This window comes from Ptiloglossa arizonensis, chromosome 14, assembly GCF_051014685.1.
Source record: "Ptiloglossa arizonensis isolate GNS036 chromosome 14, iyPtiAriz1_principal, whole genome shotgun sequence".
Taxonomy (NCBI): domain Eukaryota; kingdom Metazoa; phylum Arthropoda; class Insecta; order Hymenoptera; family Colletidae; genus Ptiloglossa; species Ptiloglossa arizonensis.
The window spans coordinates 3,260,733-3,275,716 of record NC_135061.1 but is presented as its reverse complement, the minus strand read 5'-3'; the positions used below and the strand labels follow the sequence as shown (position 1 = coordinate 3,275,716).

General features: G+C 37.0%; 1 protein-coding gene across 3 annotated transcripts in view; it reads right to left on the bottom strand.

Moving 5' to 3' along the window:
• The window catches only part of Hr39 (nuclear hormone receptor FTZ-F1 beta), a 31,182-nt gene extending 18,892 nt beyond the window's left edge, over nt 1–12,290 (bottom strand). For all 3 annotated transcript variants that reach the window (XR_012994009.1, XR_012994010.1, XM_076326038.1), the window contains exon 1: nt 11,954–12,290. The gene's annotated coding sequence lies outside the window, so the exon portion shown is untranslated. The remainder of the gene's footprint in view (nt 1–11,953) is intronic.
• Nucleotides 12,291–14,984: the final 2,694 nt, after the last annotated feature.

Sequence of the window (14,984 nt, the reverse complement as noted above, 5' to 3'; positions counted from 1 at the left end):
CATTTCGTTTTTTTTTTTTTTGGTGAAAATGGAACACGATTTTTTAGAGTGTACAAACATTTTATTAAATTATATATTCTCTATTTTGAAAAACGAAATCACTTCTCGAACCCAATATTATGCATATACGTGCATGCAACCTGTACGATGCAATTGCATCAGTTTTCAAAATGAAATTGCACATTTCGTTCGACATAAATCGATTTTTTGTATTATTCTCTGCATAAAAGGGTCAAAGTTCACTTATCAAAAAATGGCCGATTATGAAATATTTAAAAATAAAACTCGTTAAAATTGTTCAGGTTTCTCGTGTTCTATTAGCTTGTTCGAAAAGTAATTTCCTTTTCCAAAATGGAGAGTGTACAATTTAATAAAATGTTTATACACTCTGAAAAAATCGTGTTTCATTTTCACCAAAAAAAAAGAAAAGACTTTCCGAACGACCCAGTAATATAATACCTGTTGCTCGGAGATTTGCAATCAACGTTTCTCGAGCGCGACATTAAACATACTTTTAATTTCCCGTTACAGCCAGTTCGAGTTCCGCGGGGCACCCTGTATACCGCAGTCCTAGATCGAAGGACCGAATGACCGCGAAAGAAGTGCAAGCAATCACGTTTGTTTCCCTATTACGTTAATCTCGTCAGTGGCAACGAAACGCGTCAAGTAAAACAGCCATCTTCTATCTGTTCTTGTCCTCAAGGAAACGAAACATCATTCTTAGTCGATTGTAACCCATCGATCGAAAAATCGATGATGAAACTCGAACGTCAATCAAAATCCAAAATTTGTTCGAAAATGTTAAATTCGGTATTTCAAATTATTATTGATTTTCGTCGATTTACTCAAAAAGTAAATCGACCGGTGACGATTGGGACACCATGTACTCGGTGTGCTCTAAATTTCAACTCCGTGAAAAATATTAGAAACAGGGTACAATTTTAGCAATTTTGTTTCTAAAAAATTACACGTTAGATTTACGTGGTTACGTAAATTTTTCAGATTAATTTTTCAGCTAAGTGCTCACGTAGGTACATTGTTCCTTAATTTTTCACGCGACAAGGTTCCTAGTATTTTTTTTATATATCTCGTGGCTGATTGTATATAATTTTGAAAATATCTGTCGTTAGGTGATAAGAGTAATTTATGTACGCGATACGTGTGTAGCAGTGTTTTTCAAAGTAGAGGGCACGACCCCTAGAACGGATACCTTACAATTCAAACGACGTGTGAAAAAATATTTTTAGTACAATGAATGTGGATAACTTCATAATTCTGTATGTATCAATACATTGATCATTGGAGTTAACGACTATGCAAGTATATTTTGTTTGTATCGTTTTAACTTCTTATTAAAATTCTAACTAATACTGGTCCATAATGTTTATCAATATTGTGATAATGTTGCTGCGTTATGTAATTGGGAAAATTTAATTACGAATATATATTCATTGTATGCTCGAGCTTTCAAGTTCAAAGTAATGAAATTTTGTTGCGTAACAATATTATAGCACAAATTACCAACAATCGTAATTACAATATTTTTAAGAATGTTTTCATTTGTAGGTAGAAAGTTGGTTAATAATTTTGTAAGTGTTTTACTTTATCAGTTCACACGGAAAGCTACATTGAGATATGATAATCGTATGTTTATTATTCGTGTGTAAAATTTTTCGTTCTTTCTTGCTGCAACGTTCTAAGTGAGAGTACTCCGATGTGCATCGTTTGTTCTTGTACAAAACCGGCACTGGTAGCGGTTATCTCTGTGGTATAATATTTAAAAAAGAAACCTAAAAATCGCGTGTTTCGTTTGATAAATTTTTGTTCAAGAAAGTTACGTAAATATGTTACTTAGATTTTCTACATTGTATCACATTATTTTACGCGTAGATAAAATTGCTAAATACAATCAATATAGTATTACATATTAAACATGTATTCTCTCTGTATTCAAATTTACTTGAAACACATTTAAAAATAATTAACGAATTTCACGGTAACGCGAGACGAATTTTTGTCTCGAGTTAACACTGCAACGCACAATAAACATCGAACCGATTACACTCTTTTTTACAATTTTGCAACAGCTAAACGAACTCTGTAGATTTTAATTATCAGATAAAACGTGTTTCATGGAAAGATCCGCGTATCGGCCGTTGCAAGAGGCTCTTTCCACCGGGGAACGGTGTACACTTTCTAAAACGATATTAACGGCGGATAAATAAGTGTAACAGACATTCGACTTGACTAAAGAACAGACAAAATCAATCGTTCGTTTGATTATAATTCCTGCATCTCGAGTGCATTTTCTCTTCGTGCACTCTGTTCTTTTTTTACTCCATTCGATTACTCTTCTATCATCTACGTAATTATTCTTACCGCTAAAACTGAACAAATACATAACATTATTAATCAATTCCCGACAAATATCAACTTTTCCAAAAATCGATATGGAACCACGTAAATCTGACGCACAATTTTGTAGAAAAAAATTGCTAAAACTAGCATTGTCCTGTTTCCAATATTTTTCACCGAGTCGAAATTTGGAGCACACCGAGTACAGAGTGTCCCGATCGTCACCGGTCGATTTACTTTTCGAATAAAACTCAAACCGTTTAAGTAATCTTGATATATTTTTTTTATTTAAAAGTAAAAACTTGGGAGTTAATAATGGAACAAGACATCTTCCAAATGGTCGCCTCGGTTGTTTATTACAGACCACGAACCTTTTCCCAAAATGGAAACGATTATAAAGTTCCCGAATCGTTAGCGGGAAAGATCGTAATTTTTCGTAATACGCCTGAATAATTTTCACGCGTTTTTCACCGTGTACTTTTTCACGATTAATTTCCCATCCGTCTACATGATACGTGTCAAGTTTCGGACAAATCGGTTCGACGTTCGAAAAGTAACGCGAAATGGAAATCGACCGGTGACGATCGGGACACCGTGTATAGACTCGATCAAGAGGAAACGTTCATCGCCGAAAAATCTTCCGCGTTGTTCACGCGTCACGGATTTTCTTACTTTTTCCTCGAGCGACCGATATCCGCGTGTAGTAATACGTTTACACGGACGTCCATTGCACGTTGGATATGCGTAGGTATTCCATGGAAGCTCTCCTTGTCCTCCGTTGTCGCGTACATACGTACGAAAAATACTGGCTTCGACGTGGAATCTTTCTCTCTCTGTTTCACTTCGAAGGTAGGCGCGGGTTTTCCTTTCACCCGGGGCAGTGGGCCTGAGCAGGCCCAACTGCGCATATGTTTAATATCTCCTGAATGTACACACGTAACCTCACACGCGCGCGCTTCTGTAACTGTACGCGCGCTTATGAATGCACGTTACATCGGACACATGTATGCACGCTTTCATCGTTTCGCCTGCACGAAGTGGTTTCGGCTATTTACTTTTTCCGTATTTCACGCCGTTGGATTCCTGATCGACGTAACAATCGTTCCGAGGTGAAACGAGGAACCGTTAATTTAATATCTCGGTTAATTGAAATCTCCGTTTCTTGGAGTTTTCAGCAGAACGATTCGAAGAACTTTGCAACCAATTCAATGAACATTGAAACTAATCCAAAGAAAATTGTATCCAATTCAAAGAACATTGCATCCAATACAAAGAATTGCATCTAATCCAAAGAACATTGCAAATAATCCAAAGAACATTGAAACTAATTCAAAGAACATTGTACCAAATTTAAAAAACATTGCAACTAATCCAAAGAAAATTGCAACTAATCCAAAGAACATTGGAACTAATTCAAAGAACATTGCAACCAATTCAAAGAATTGCATCTAATCCAAAGTACATTGCAACTAATCCAAAGAACATTGCATCCAATTCAAAGAACATTGAAACTAATTCAAAGAACATTGCACCAAATTTAAAAAACATTCCACCAAATTTAAAAAACATTGCACCAAATTTAAAAAACATTGCAACTAATCCAAAGAAAATTGCAACTAATCCAAAGAACATTGGAACTAATTCAAAGAACATTGTAACCAATTCAAAGAATTGCATCTAATCCAAAGTACATTGCAACTAATCCAAAGAACATTGCAACCAATTCAAAGAATATTGCAACGAGCATCGTCGAAGTAGAAAATATGGAATATTTGAAACGAAAATATATTTGTAGATTTCGTATTTACCACAATAGTGATCAGTATCTACCAGCTCTGATTCTGGCAACACACGCAAGAGAAACTGATAAGCTAACTGTATCATACGTTAAAATATATATTTCTTAATTTTATTCTCCCGTTGATTATTATCGTTTCTCACTGGCGAACGATAGAGAAATTCAAAGAATGGGAACGGTGTAACGTTTAGATGGGATAAGTAAGTAAACAAGCATTTATTAATGACTACGTAAAAATATGAAGAATGTTCATTTTTCATTTGCCGGATACGACACCTTATACTAGTCACCGTGTGTGTATGTAGGTACACGTCGGTCGTGGATACTCAGTGGTCTGGTCTGGGTGTCAATTAAAATTATTATAGCCGGTCGAGGGACATTTTTGAGCAGCATCGAGAACCGGTTCGGTCCTGGACCGGCTGCAACAGGCAGCTACCGTCTCGTATACACACTGCCGCATTTTGTTTTCGCCTGCCCCAACGAGATCGCGTCGGATTGGTTCTGCAGTCAGATAAAAGTAACATTCGCGATAGAAAACAGTCGATCGGCAGCGAGCTGTTATTCCTTTCGATAGCGCAGATCGTACGCTTATGGCAGTAAGTGTAAAAGTTTTTTCTGCGAGATTTACTCGAAAGGGGAGTTTACTTGAAATTACAAGCCAGTGGCAGTACTTCGCTTTCGTATCGCGGAGAACATTATTCCCAATCGAACGAAACTACAGTTTCGTTCACCGATCGGTACGAAGATAGTGCTCCGTATATATAAAACGTAAATAGTCTTCTTTTCTCTTTTCATTTCGTAGTACATATTATTTTCAAGTGTTTCGAATGCAATTGTATCGATGATTAATCAAAGATACGAGTATTTCAACGGGCGAATAGGATCCTATTAAAGTCGAGAGTAGCATTATAGATATCTGCAAAATCGAGCGGGTATCCCCACTCTCTCTCTCTCTGGTTACCTTCTCACAGTTACGCAAAGTGGTTCTCAAATGTATTTCTCGTGATCGATATGTTCCAGGAGATGTGTGAAAATATCGTTCGGTAACGTTTTCGTGACGGTATCGTTTAACGTGGGTTTTCAAATGATCCTTATCGGCGATACTTTTTATTACTTACCATTTTAAATGGAATTTTTTCTCGCAACGTTACGCGTAGGTTGAGGCACGCTGGGCCGGTGCTGTGGAGAGTCAGCGCGTGCCAAGAAATAGTAGTGGGATGAAGGGGAATATGTGACCTGCAGATGCCTACGATACTCGCGCGGTGAGATTACGATTTATAGAAATCGAATTCAATCGGAGACGATTAAAAACCGTCTAATGATACCACGGACGGGCAGTACCACTCGACGATTATTGGGAAACAATGAGAGATAGTAATTATTAACAGATTAAGGTACAACGTATTGCTCACCGAAGCATTCCGTTCCCTACAGTTAATTTTATAGATTACAGGTTACGTGCATACCTACACGTATTCCACTCGCGATCTGAACAAAACCTACACAAACTTGCACGCCACTCGTGGTGTGCACTTCTGTGCAAAGGTAACAGCTTCCTGCTGTTTCATTTGCTAACGAGTATTTTAATTAAACCCCCCCTATAAGTAATTGAAAAACGGTTAAGTTCTATCCGAGGAGGCATAGTTACAGAACTTTGCGTATATTTATTGCTTCTGTTGATATTATTTACAACTCGTATTGTACAAATTGTTCACGATATTGCTATAAAGAAAAAAAAAAAATGTAATTCACAAATAGTTGAATTTCTCCTCTATTGCGTGTTGATATTATTTACAACTCGTATTTTACAAATTGTTCACGATATTGTTATAAAGAAAGAAAAAAAATTGTAATTCACAAATAGTTGAATTTCTCCTCTGTTTCGTGTTGATATTATTTACAACTCGTATTTTACAAACTATTCACGATATTGCTATAAAAAAAGAAAAAAAAATTGTAATTCACAAATAGTTGAATTTCTCCTCCGTTTCGTGTTGATATTATTCACAACTCGTATTGTACAAACTATTCACGATATTGCTATAAAAAAATTAAAAAAAATTGTAATTCACAAATAGTTGGATTTCTCATCGTGTAAAAAAAAAAAATGAAGTTGCAGACTTCCAGCGAAGGTACACGACGGCCGACGGTGTGTACCAATTATCTTACTTAACTCATCGTAAACTTTTTTTTTGCCTCAACGACCTTTAGAATGCAACGCTCGCATATTTAGATAGCATAGTAATTCTAGATCAAAGCCTTGAATTAAACTGTTTTCCACCGCGTGTTAGAATGCAACGCGAGATATTTTTTTTAAAACGGGAACAGAGTTGCATACACATGCGGTGAGTCGGTCCCGGGTATGCATACGTTTTCTTATACGAACTGTACGCTAGCGACTTCTCAGGGCTTGCGCTCTCGCGATACCTTGAACACGCACCGAGCGAACGATGTCGGTTTTTCTGTTCAAAAGGACCGTCGATACGAACGCGATCACGTGTCCGCACACCTATACAAGTTTACCGTAAACTTAATTACTTCTCGTTGGAAACGTTACACGCGAAAATATTTACATCTCGTCGAGAACCGATGAGTAAACGCAGTGGCCGGTTCAATTCACGGACAATATCGATTCCGATTTACCGGGACGTAGGAAGGTTGTACGAGGTGTTCAACAAATTTTTTTTTTTTTTTTTTTTTTTTTTTTTTTTTTTTTTTTTTAAAGCGATATCGGTAAATCGTCAGTGTCGTGCGTCGATTCGACGACGGGTTCGATAATAAATACACGTACGCGAGTACGTAAGTAAAAGCACGGGTTCGGTAAAGTAAATTTAAGAAGAGGGAGAGGAGGAAGAAAAGAGGAAGATCGTTGTTGAGTAGCAATGAACGATCGAGGTGCGGCCGGGTCAGTACGTCGAGAAAGGTTCATCAATATTCATAAGTCGCACTAGGCCTATCCGTGTCTCAAGGATCTAGGGAGTTTCCAGTACACACACTCTTTCTCCCTGTCTCTTTTTTTTTTCTTCTCTCTTTTCACGTGCAGGGTGTGGGACTGCATATGCACGACGAGAGACATTCGCACGACATAGAATTCTCTACGTAATGTGCACATGTGCTCGCGCAGTTATTTACGTTACATTCTATGTGCACATTGTCATATCACGTTACTCTTTTTTCCGTTGCTGTGTGTTGTACATATGCAGCAAACCAAAGCAAAAGGGCATTCAAATATCTTATTCCACCGAGCTGGATGAAATAGTTAAATAAATAAAGTTGAACGTTCCGCGACCTAGCTTGCGATTATTAACAATTATAATGTCTTATAATCTGTAATCGTATGTGTATCTGATTACAAAATACGGTATATTGAATCTTCTCGAAGCCGATGTTAAGCAATTTTTACTTACTAGTTACAGACGTCGAGTATGAACAATTTGTGCACAAGTCTCGGTGTTAAACTTAAAAAAAAAAAAAAGAAACTGTAATAACTGTCGAAACAAAATTCTTTTAGTAAAAATTAATTACATAAATCGTGTTGGTAATTTTACGATAAGTACGTATTCGAAATATCTTGCGATCGTTCCAATGCATATCTAGACTAATTTCTTTATAAACGGTCGTTAATATTTAAAAACTCTCGCGTCTCTTTTCGAAAGGTAGCTTTCATTTCGTTGTATTATTCTGTACGACAAGTTGTTTAGTGGCTACTTATCGGACAAATGCTCAATATCGTTTTTTATCTTTATCGCGATGCACGTTCGGTGAGACTTATTCAAATTTCGCGCCAAGAATTTTTACACACCCTATATACTTTAACGACGTTTCTTCGTTCGTCTACGTACCGCACTACACGCGTATTTGCGTTGCACGTACACGTGCATCGGACGTGTATGCACGTGTAATGTATACATTCTGCGGTTGTGATAAGATCAAGAAGCTTGCGCAATCTCGAGTAGCGATTACCACGAAAGGCAGTGTCGTGGACAGACAGACAGACAGACAGACCCGTCGCCGCCACTGCTGACGACGGCTTTTTCCTGCATATTGCACTCGGCCTCAACTAATAATAAGAAGTACTCGTTACCTTGAATGCTTTAGGGTATAAAGAAGTTACAACGAACGAATCCTCATTGGAAATACTTTTCACCGTTTCGTGGAAATCCACCGTTTATTTCGCGTTTGAATATTTCTCTGTTTTTAAGGTTATGTTAGCGTTACGTAATACAAGCGACTAACTTCAGTACGCACAGCGCATCGCGTGGATTCTTGCGCTGTGCTTTGACATTTTTGGGACTCGAGATGGTAAGATTTTTAATAAATAAACTTTGTCGAGATTCTTCACGTTTCGAAACGCGATATATATATTTTTTTTTTTTTTAAATGCGAAAACATACGCCGATACCATTAAAAATCAAAGACGATTTATTGAAAATGCTCGACAGCAATACACGTTTCCGTGAAATTCGAGACATTTAGCGCGGAACAATGTGGATGAGCAACGATAAAACATCGTAAAAGTGAAAACTAACGTTTTTTGCATGGTTTCGCGTTTAAAATGAAAGTAGTCGAATCCAAAGCGGATTTACTTTGTTTCCTCTTAATTTTACCGAAGCATCGATCAATTTTTACATTTGGAAAGGATAAAATAAGATACTTTTCTTATACTTTTACACATTCGAGTACTCGGTATTTTTGTGAAAATTTTCGAGATTTTATTCTTATTTTTTTATCCTTTACTTAGAGTTTTCAAATTGTACGATTGCAATTTCAATTTAGAAAAATTCATTTTATTCGATTCGATGTTGTCAATAAAGTAGAAAACCTGTTGAAATTACGTGGATTGTTATCAACCGACGGTAACTTGAAATTTTCTATTAGAATACTGGGAAAGTACCGAGGGTTTTGCAACCATTTGTATTACCTTGCCGTTGGAAAAAGCATGGTCATCTACCTTGCGTCTTATTGATAATTTTTCCGTTACAATAGAACGCGTATCCAAGAAAATATCGGGCTTCAATGTCGTGTCAATAACGTCATTACGAACTGTGTATACGTATACCGCTATAGGCTAACGTCCCATCCATTCGATCCCGTTTCCTTTTTTCTGTAACAGTCAGCCTCGAGCGAGCGATTTTCTCGTGCCCCCCTACTTCTTCGTTCTATTTCTCTCCTTCTGTACCGTGAGTTTTTGTCTTTCTCAAGTTACCGTCTTCTCGGTTCGGATTGTTTTCGCGCTTTCTTTCTTCCATAGGGAATTACAAAACTACCACGTTCGAGCATTGGTACGTATCGTAGGTTTAAATAAAGTCAGAACACGCGAATTTCTGTAGTTTTCAGCATCGAATCAAGGGGTGGATTAAAATGAGAAAAATTGAAAATATTAATAGAGAAGGAACAGAAAATGTTAATTCAATTAAGACACTATTTTCATAGTGATTTTATTACCGTAAAAAAATATATCTATATATATGACACTGTCTTTACCTCTTTTACACTGTTTACGTATGTATTGGGAGAAAGAAGGACGAGAAATCTTCGATACGATAAATAATAGATAAATGTATATAAAAACGGTTAAGTTTCTTTAATTCAATCGTTATTTTATCACTCGGTCATCATTTATTGCTCCGATGGTTTCTGGGTGGCTATAGTTAATAGATGACACGAGTCGATTAAATACTGCTTTTCGTCGATCAATTTGAATTGAAATTAAAAATGTTTCATACGTAGAATGACGAACTTTCGTTCAGTTTGAAGTTCCTTGATTGAAGATAACGTGTCTACGCGCTAGATTCCGCATTCGACCTTCGATTTGATAACGCCAGGATAACGTTCCGACGAGAATGCATTTATCATTGCAAGTAAAGTGATCAAATATAGTTGGCTGTAATTTCGCGCAGGTATAAAGAGAAAATGTGTTCACAAAAAAGTATTGAATTTTGTAATATCCAATAAAGTCTCTTTTTAAGAAGACAAATTTTATATTCTTATAATTATATTCTAACAAATTTTTCATGCTTACTAATATCTTCCTTTCATCTTTTTGCAGCTTACTAAATGGCAATTATGACAAATAAAAAGAAAACTATACAATGTTCTTATAATTCAGTATACAGTAAAATCCAGGAGTGGAAACCTGGCACTGGAAGGTCGCATGTCACTTCATGGATTACTCATGAGGACGCACACTCTGCATATAGTCAATTTTGCCAAAATTTTAAACAAATACTCAATTAAATACGAATTAACGTTATTTTAGGTAACCCGAAAACGAGCAAACGACTTTTGAATCTATTTTCTTCCCCATTTTATCCACAGACCAAACAACATAAAGGACAATACGCTTATCATAGAACAATGTATAGACCGATAAGAGCGATTAATTGCTTAACATTGTGTTGATACAGTAACGATTAAAAAATTTTAATTAATTAAAGTAAACGCCGTTTAAGAATGCATAATTTACGAATGAAGAACACATTGTCATAATTAACAAAAGATCGCGTGTGGCCTCTAAGCTACAGGTTCCCCGTATCTGCATTGATCCGATTCACTGATACGTACCGATTACCACCAACGTGCTACTCCGGGAATAAAAATCGAACGACAACATTGTCATTTTTTTAAACATGCGAAAGCGTGAAATTTTGGCAGTGAGTTAAACTCTGACGTTCGTGGATACGTAGGCGTGTTTCAACGACGAGGTGATTCGTCTTCACTGCTTAACGGGTTCACTTAGAACACGAAACGTCCATATGCAGCGCGTACGAGAGAAAGAAGTTGGTGCGCGCGATCGAAGAAAATCTCCCAGGCACAAGAATCTCGCGTTGAGGAGCACTGATTTGCAGTGTATATCGTGTATTACCTTGATGGTAGGGATGGAGGTGAAGGGTGTAAGAGGAGGACGCGGAGGGGCTCAAGGCCGGTCACGCTGTCAAGCCAGAAAGCCTGCGCGCCGAAATATCAACATGACTGTTCAACTCGGTTAGCCTCGCTTGCTGTTCCGATTACCTCGCCACGTTCATAGACGCGTGCGTCTGCATCGCGTTTCTTTGTGCTCTGAACGAAATTCGCGAAATCATGAGAACCTCGTGTCAACCGTTTCTTTCATAGGCGACGAAGTAGACGCGGTGGCAGCGTACAGGGGGGTTTTAAACGCGAAGTACAGAAGGGAGAGAGAATCGACTTTCGGACAGGTGGTACAACTACGGAGGCTGACAGCTGATAGTTCGTGACTCTCGTATTGAGGGAGGTTACGAAACTCGTTACCACGAGAAAGGCTACGACACGGTCTTGCAGGAAAGAAGCGGAATACGTCGGTGTGCAAGCGTGCGTGTGCAAGTGCCTCCGCGGCTCGCGGGCGAGAAAGAGAAAGAGGAAGAAGGAGGTAGAGAGACAAAAGGGAGAGACGCCGAAAGCGGAGAAAGATTCTGCCGATCGACGATTGATCGAGTTCCCGATCGAAATTCTACGGTCGATCGAGTTATCGGCGTATCGTGTATCGTGGGAACCCGATAAAACTGAAAACGGTTTTTCGTTGTTGAGGAAACGTTTACGGGAAGAGAAGCAACGAGAGAAAAAAAAAGAAAAGAGAGAGACGAGGGGAGAAGTGGGAGGCAGAGCAACAGAAAAGAGGGAAAGAGAACGACGAAAGGAAAGAGGATAACGAGGAAAAGGAGGAGCGAGTTGAGGGGTCATCGAGAAACATAACCTCTGTACGCGCAACGTTCGACTACTCGGCCGAGCGATTTTAGACGTTACCTTCGTTTTTGATATACTTCCGTGCGTCACGTTTCTTACCTTATGTTCTGTGCGACTCGACAACCGCGGCAAAGATTGTCCGAATATTTCGTGTTCAAAGGCAGCGTCTGGGACACGATACTCTTGACAGTTTTCCACGACGATGTACGTTGCTGATTCAGTTTTTTAGTTGGCACACGAGGGCAGACAGGCCGATAGATCACAACACTATCGACACTTTCAATACGCGACACTACGGCGGACTTGTGATCGGGCGTCTTCGGACGAAGTAACAGGCACCCGAAAGAGCTTGGCACACCTTCGCGTCACGTTACAACGAGTTACAACAAGCCACGGGCAACTACAGGCACGGGCTACCTCGGACTCTCTGTCTCCGTCTCCGTCTCCGCTGTTGACTGGTGGCTACCTCACACCACAAGCTCGTCTCGTACCTGTGTCTCTCTTTCTCTCTTTTTCTCTTTCTACGCTCGTGTGCGGAGCCAGTGCCAGTAGTACAGTGCATCGCCACCAGATGGTCGACATTGGCGCGTGTCGATGTATATAATATAACGAATCTGGCCGGAATTGATTTGAAATAATGCTCGAAAAGTAATATTAAAATAACAGAAACCGAACAGGATTCTCGTAATCGATTTCTTCGTATCGGTTTCGAGATTTGATTAATGGAGAGAACATACCATATAGAGGAAACAACAAATTAAATAGTAATTTATTCGGTATTTGAATATTTTTCTCGATAAACGAGAACGTAACCGAATTTTGTCATTTGATTAAAAGCGTGACAAAGTTTGTAAAATTGCGATAATTTTGTTACAATGATTTTAGAATAATAATTTACTCACGAGTATAAAACTGTTTTATATTTTATACGATACAATATGAATGGCCGCGTGGTCATAGTTCGAATTCAGAAGTTTCGCTTGTGCAAATTGTTAGAACCTTGATCCCTAATTAAAAACCTTATCCTTAATTCCTAATTGAGGGTACAGATACGAGTTTGTTTCTTTAAAGAACTCTGGTACGCAGAAATGTAAATAATAAATTGTAACGACAAATAAGAGATTACACGTTAATTCACTGTAAACACAATTTTATTTGCTTCAGAAACTTTCTTTCTTTGAGAATTTTATTCGTTAACGATCGAAACTCGATAAGGAACAACTATAAAAAATATTTTAATCGTTACCAATACAATTGTCCGATAAATAACTCCATTTTCAGTTTTGAGTGCTTTGCGCTACTAATTATATCATTTGTCAAACGAATCACTTCAAAATATACGTTTCGGGTAGCCTTAAATATTCTCAAAATGCTCAGATGCACCACATGGAACCTCCATTCGACGTTCCAATATGGCGAACGCAGAACTTACTCTAGCCGAAGCATTGCCATTAAATCGAATGTGTACTAGATTTCACGTTGCCTGACCGCGCCTTTAAAATACTATTACGCTTAATTGTTGCCGTTTATTTCGTGATTTTCGTGAACACGAACAGTTTACAGAAATTCGATCAACTTTGTAAAGTATATTTGTTCGATTGCGAAGGGCGAAAGTGAATTTACGACCAATGGGGTCGAATTGGGTATTGTTCAACGTGTTCGGTACGATGTAAATTTTCGTGTCTGAGACTGTCTATAAATTCGGTTTGACGTTATTTACGTATACCGGGACTGCAAAATGTCTACGTTTAGCTGCTTTGCATACACTATATAGTGCCACTCACAACTGTTCGAACGCTAGTGAATTTGAACTTCACTGCAATCCTGCACAGTTATTCATCGGGCTAACAACTTTCACTCGTGTCGCGAATACATAAGCGGAGCAAAATTTAGCAAGGTTGTCAATTGGGACAAACTGTATGGATTTCTATTACTATGGATTTTGTAACGTTTGCAATAGGCTACGTGCAGATGTAGGAATAATTACGAGTATTTTATTGTGTGCTTTTTTATATATTTCTACTGTTATCGAAAACAGGGAAAACGACCAATGCGAAGTTACGCAGTCTGAATGGCTGAATGTTATAATAAGAAACAAAGTTATCACCAAAGTCGTTTTCACGATCGTTTTAAGGTCCTTAACTATCCTTAATATACACAATACTATTGATATTATGGCGTTGTAGCCAGAATCGGTACAAGTTCAACGACTTCTGACATCATGATCTTGAAATGATTCGATGATGAGAAATTATCATCGTTTTTCGATTCTTGATCAAAACCAGTGGAAACTCTATTTATACTTCCTTTATCATCGTCTCAGAGGTTTGCTGTCGTCAGTACACTTGGTATTAATCAGCTGAATATTAGTTTACCAAGATCAAGAAGATATTATCAATCTATGGGTCAATAATATCATACATTTCAAAAATGATGCGAGATCAGTATCAAGAGGCTTTGAAAGATTGAAATTACAAGGTCGTTTGTTATTGATGTAATTTCAAATGGAAAAATATATATTGATTTTCTAGTTTGAAAAATTCAAATACATATTGATTTTCTAATTTGAAAAATTCAAGTATATATTGATTTTCTAATTTGAAAAATTCAAATATATATTGATTTTCCAAATTGAAAAATTCAAATATATACTGATTTTCTAATTTGAAAAATTAAAATACATATTGATTTTCAAATTTGAAAGATTCAAATATATATTGATTTTCTAATTTGAAAGACTCAAATATATATTAATTTCCTAATTTGAAAGATTCAAATATATATTGATTTTCTAATTTGAAAAATTCAAATATATATTGATTTTCAAATTTGAAAAATTCAAATACATATTGATTTTCTAATTTGAAACATTCAAATACATATTGATTTTCTAATTTGAAAAATTCAAATGTATATATTGATTTTCTAATTTGAAAAATTCCAATATATATATTGATTTTCTAATTTGAAAGATTCAAATACATATTGATTTTCTAATTTGAAAAATTCAAATATATATTGATTTTCTAATTTGAAAGATTCAAATACATATTGATTTTCTAATTGGAAAGATTCAAATACATATTGATTTTCTAATTTGAAAAATTCAAGTATATATTGATTTTCTAAT